Source organism: Phoenix dactylifera, unplaced genomic scaffold (genome assembly GCF_009389715.1).
Source record: "Phoenix dactylifera cultivar Barhee BC4 unplaced genomic scaffold, palm_55x_up_171113_PBpolish2nd_filt_p 000237F, whole genome shotgun sequence".
Lineage (NCBI taxonomy): Eukaryota > Viridiplantae > Streptophyta > Magnoliopsida > Arecales > Arecaceae > Phoenix > Phoenix dactylifera.
The window spans coordinates 26,579-32,447 of record NW_024067736.1 but is presented as its reverse complement, the minus strand read 5'-3'; positions in this window follow the sequence as shown (position 1 = coordinate 32,447).

The following is a 5,869-nucleotide window of genomic DNA, read 5'->3' as shown; positions in this document are numbered from 1 at the left end:
GCCCAAAGGACATTCTCGAGTTCCTCGACCCAAGCTTGCCCCGTCCGGCCGACCCGCGCTTTGATACCTTGGAGGATTGTACGATTTGTGACCTCGGCCTCGCCGTTGGTTTGGGGATGCGACACGGATGTGAACCGATGCTCGATCCCGAATTCCTCGCAGAAGTCCCGGAAGTGCTTGTTATCAAACTGTCGACCGTTATCCGAGATGAGGACCCGAGGTACTCCAAATCGGACAATGATGTTCTTCTTTACGAACTTCCGGACTTGTGCCTCCGTGATGGTGGCCAGTGGCTCTGCCTCCACCCACTTGGTGAAGTAGTCGATGGCGACAATCAAAAATTTCCGCTGGGCCGAAGCGACGGGGAATGGTCCGAGGATATCCATTCCCCACTGTGCGAAGGGCCAGGGCGCGGTGATTGGCGCCAAGGGAACAGAGGGGACTCTCTGGACGTTGGCGTGGCGCTGGCAGGCGTCGCATTTCCGCACGTGGTCCTTCGAGTCCTCCAACAAGGTCGGCCAATAGTAGCCTTGCCTCATGATCTTATGCGCCAAGGACCTAGCCCCCAAGTGCGATCCGCAGATGCCTTCGTGGACTTCGCCGAGGGCATAGGCCGCTTCCGCGGGGCGGAGGCACCTTAAGAGGGGGGCGGTAAACGAGGTCCGATACAGCCTCCCTTCATAAAGTACGTAGTGGGCGGACTTCTTTACAAGCCGCCGGGCCTGATCTTCGTCTTCAGGGAGGATTCCTTCGGCGAGGTAGGCGACGAGCGGGTCCATCCAAGACGGCTCCGGGTCAATTGCCATCACCGCTCCAGCCCCGTCAATGCTCGGGGCATCCAGGGTCTCCAGGTAGATTGCCCTCGACAAGTTGTGCGCGTCTGCGTCCACTAGGCGGGACAACCTGTCGGCCCTGGCATTTTCGCTCCTTGGGACCTGCTGAATGTCAACACTGCCGAGGTCGGAAATGAGTGTTTGCACCTTCCGGACGTAGCTCTGCATGGTCGGGCTCCGCGCCTCGAACTCCCCTCGAACCTGCCCGACCACCAGCTGGGAGTCGGTGAAGACTTTCAGACGCCGGACGCCGAGCTCCTTGGCGAGTTTGAGTCCCGTGACTAGGGCCTCGTACTCCGCCTCATTGTTGGTCACTGTAAATCCGAACCTCAAGGCATACTCGGCTATCACTCCATCGGGATTGGTGAGGACCAGCCCAGCCCCTCCACCTTCAGGGTTCGACGACCCGTCAATGTGGAGCGTCCAGATCGGGAGATCGAGGCTGGGTGTCTCCGGCGGCTTAGGTTCCGCCTCCTGCACAGTGCACTCAGCGAGAAAGTCCGCGAGCACCTGGGCCTTGATGGCTGGTCGGGGCTGGTAGAGGATGTCGAACTCACCAAGTTCTACTGCCCACTTCACCAGCCGTCCCGCATTCTCTGGATTGCTGAGAATCTGCCGCAGTGGTTGATCGGTCAAAAGGGTGACAGAATGAGCCTGGAAATAGGGGCGAAGCCTCCTGGTCGCAGTCAGCAGCGCGAAGGCGATCTTCTCAGCCTTCGTGTACCGCGTCTCGGCATCCCGGAGGACTCGGCTGATGTAGTACACAGGCTTCTGAAGTCTTGCCTCTTCCCGAACCAGTACTGCGCTGACTGCGGTTGGGGAGACCGCCAGGTAAAGGTAGAGCATCTCCCCCTCTTGCGGCTTGGACAGCAGGGGAGGAGACGCCATGTACTCCTTGAGCTGGTCGAACGCCGCTTGACATTCGGCCGTCCAGAGGAAGTCTTTTGGGCGCTTCAACACCTTGAAGAATGGTTGGCAGCGTTCGGCCGACTTTGCCACAAATCGTCCGAGCGCGGCGACCCTTCCAGCGAGCTCCTGAACCTCCTTCACTTTGGTCGGAGGGGACATATCTTGGATGGCTTTGATCTTGTCCGGGTTGGCCTCGATCCCCCGTTGGTTGACAATGAAACCGAGGAACCTCCCGGCCGAAGCACCAAAAGCGCACTTCGCTGGGTTTAGCTTCATGCGAAACTTTCGCAAGGTGGTGAAAGTCTCCTCCAGATCTGCAATGTGCTGGTCTGCATGGCGGCTTTTTACCAGCATATCGTCCACGTACACCTCCATATTCCGGCCGATCTGCTCCTTGAAGATTTTATTGACGAGGCGCTGGTAAGTGGCGCCAACGTTCTTCAGACCGAAGGGCATTACCTTGTAACAGTACAGCCCCCGGTCTGTTATGAAGGCAGTTTTCTCCTCGTCCTGTGGAGCCATCATTATTTGGTTGTAGCCGGAGAAGGCGTCCATAAAAGACAGTAGCTGATATCCGGAAGTCGCGTCGACCAGTTGGTCTATCCGTGGAAGCGGAAAGCTATCCTTGGGGCACGCCTTGTTCAGGTCGGTGTAGTCGACGCACATCCTCCACTTCCCGCTCGCCTTCCGGACAAGTACGACGTTTGCCAGCCACTCGGGGTAGCTCACCTCCCTTATGAAACCTGCCTCCAAGAGTTTGTCTACCTCCTGGTCGACCACCCGGATCCGATCCGGGGCACAGTGTCTCTTCTTTTGCTTTACTGGTCGGTGGGTCGGGTCGACGCTGAGGGCGTGAGAAACGACCTCCGGGTCGATCCCAGGTACATCGGCCGCCGACCAGGCAAACACATCTGCATTGGCTCGGAGGAATTCCACTAACCGGAGCCGAGCTTCCAAGTCGAGGTTGGCACCGACCCGGACCGTGCGGTCCGGGCGGCCTTCTTCGAGGGGAACTTCGATTACGCCCTCAGCCGGCTCCCCGTGCCGCAAGGCCACTTCGTCTCTGGCGTCAAGTGACTCGACGCTTAGGGCCTCCATGGGCTTCTTCCCTTTGAGAGTTGCTAGGAAACACTGCCGTGCGGTCGGCTGGTCACCTCGGACCTCTCCAATCCCGGCCGCCGTGGGGAACCGCATGAGCAAATGGTAGGTAGAAACCACCGCGCGAAGGGCGTTCAGTCCGGGTCGTCCGAGGATAGCACGGACGACCAAGAACCCGAGCCGCACCGTGGCTTCTGCGGGTGCAATGCCCGCAGTCACAGGCAGCTCGATGACACCTTCGGCCGAGATAGCGTCTCCAGTGAATCCTATGAGGGGGGTGGATGTTTTGTGCAACAATTGTCGGGACAAGCCCATCTTTTGGAAGGCCTCGTAATACAAAATATCAGCTGAGCTTCCACTATCCACAAGAACACGCCTTACATCATAGTCCGCCATAGTGAGAGAGATCACCATGGCGTCATCGTGGGGAGTCTGAACCCCCTTTACATCTTCATCACAAAAAGTGATTACATTTCCTACCCGCTGCCTCTTCGCGACGGCCACTCCTGATGCTTCCGCCGAGCCCCCTGCGTTCCTCACGGGCCGAGAGCAGCCCCCAGTGATGGTGTGGATCACTCCCGCAACGGGTCGATTCTGCTCCCGAGGCTCCTGAGGGGCCGGGTCGGCTGGACGCGGATCTGCGGGGGGACGTCGGTCGTTTACATATCGACCGAGACGCCCTCGGCGAATGAGAGCCTCGATCTCGTCCCGAAGCTGGAAGCAGTCTTCGGTATCGTGGCCGTGGTCTCGGTGGTATTCACAGTACGCCCGAGAAGGCTTCCTCCCAGGGATCTTCTTCATCTGCCTCGGGACCGGGAGGTCCTCCCGCCCCTTGACCTCCATGAGGATCTGGGCCCGGGGGGCCAGGAGTGGGGTGTACCGGTTGAAGCGTCGGTGCGGAGAACGAGGGCGTGTGGCGCCGTGGTTCCTTGCTGGTGACGGGCTTCTGCGCCGGCGTTGAGGCGTCGGGCTCCTCCTCTGGGGTGCCTCTTTTCGCCTTTTCTTCCCGGGCTTTAGAGGGGCCTCGGCGGCCTCCTTGTTCCGGTGGGAGGCTGCCTCCTCGGCGTCTGCATACTGGTTTGCCCGAGACAACAGCTCCGGGAAGCTCCGCGGCAGGCGTTTGTCCAGGGAGAAGGTGAGTCTGCCCTTCCGGAAGCCTCGCTTCAGGGCTGAGAGAGCCACCTCCTGGCTCAAATTCCGGACCTCCAGTGTTGCCTTGTTGAAGCGGGTGAGATAATCCCGCAGGCTCTCTCCCTCGTTCTGCCGGACATCGAAGAGGGAGTCGGAGACCAGTCTTCGCCGGCTACTGACGGCGAAATGGCTGATGAAGAGACGGGTGAACTGGTGGAAGGACTGGATGGAATTAGCCTCCAGGCCGGCGAACCACGCCCTTGCCGGGCCGCGGAGGGTCGCCGGGAAGGCCTTGCAGAGGAGAGGATCCGATGCTCCATGGAGGAGCATAAGAGTCCTAAAACTCTCCACGTGGTCCCGTGGGTCCGCCGCCCCGTCGTAGGGTTCGATCGCCGGCATTTTGAACCCCGGCGGGTTTAGGGTCCGCAGGATCCTTGAGGCAAGCGCCGGCTGGGAGGAGATCTCCAAGTCGGCGAAGGGATCTTTGGAGTGGCCCTTCAGGACCTGGAGCTGTCTGTGGAGATCGTCCACCCGCCGGTCCAGGGAGCGCGACCGGTGGGTGGGAGACAAGGAGCGGCGCGAGGGGGACCGACTGGAGTGCGGGCCCCTCGAGGACTGGGGTGTCTGAGAACGCGCCCGGGTCCGCCTCTCGTACCCCGCGCAGCTCCGATGAGAAGGTCCTGGCAGAATGGACCGCACTCGAGAATCCTCCTCGCGCCGGCGCTCCTCTCCATGGGAGAGGAAGGAGCGCGGGTTGTGAGGAAGAGGCGAGTGCTCGGGGAGCAGCGGCTCCTGAGCCCGCTGCGGCACCCGAGAGATCACACCCTGTAGATTCTGCACTGCCTCCGCGAGGGTGCGAACCTGCTGGGCTAGCTGGTCGAACTGAGCAGGTTCGACCGTCTGAATGGGAGGAGAAGCGGTGGAATGCTGCTGAGAGTGTGTTGGGGACGCAGCAGCCTCCCGGCCAGAGGCGCGAGAGGCTCCGCGACCGGAAGCATTGGAAGCTCCGCGACCACCTCGCCGTGCCATTACGATCGTTCGGAGGTTCGGGCCCTTCCTCTAGCGCCAACTGTTGCTGGTGGTCCAAACCGAGAACGATTGACACGACGGTGTGAACGGGGTTCCGCCTGAGTTGTCTTGGTTGGTGCTGGTTGCGCTCCACCTTCCGCCAAGGAACCTGCAAACAAGCCTTGCACCACCACCAGGGTGGTGATGGCCCTCCGACGGTCAAGTCAGAGGAGATTGGAGGAGGAGAGATGTTAATCACAAGTGGGAGAGAGTGCTCTGGGAGGTATTGCTTACCCCCCCCCTTCTCCCCCCAGCCCCGTATATACCTGGCTGGGAGGTCTCTCAGGGGGGTTTGTTGTCGTGGGGCACGATAGAATGGCCACTGACATGGCCGTTACGGGGCGTCGTGGAGCAGCGCTGGGTACGGCCATGACAGGGCGTAGTGGAGCTCCGCTTTGTACGGTTGATACAGGAGATCGTGGGCAGCATCGGGTACAGCCGTTGCAGGGAGTAGTGGAGCAGGAGGCCGCGGCGTGCCTCTGGAGAATAGCCTGTCGTTATCAAAAGATCTCCGACTCGGGGTCGGAGTGCTGGATCATAGGGCAGCCGACCCGGGGTCGGGCTGCGGAGCCGGGGAGGTCCGACTCGGGGTCGGAGTGCTGGATCATAGGGCAGCCGACCCGGGGTCGGGCTGCGAAGCCGAGGAGGTCCGACTCGGGGTCGGAGTGCTGGATCATAGGGCAGCCGACCCGGGGTCGGGCTGCGAAGCCGAGGAGGTCCGACTCGGGGTCGGAGTGCTTGGTCAAAGGGTAACTGTAGCTTTTCTGGATACGCGTGCCGATCACGTGGGGCATGGCGGCTTAATTCCCCCATAACACATGCTATATAGG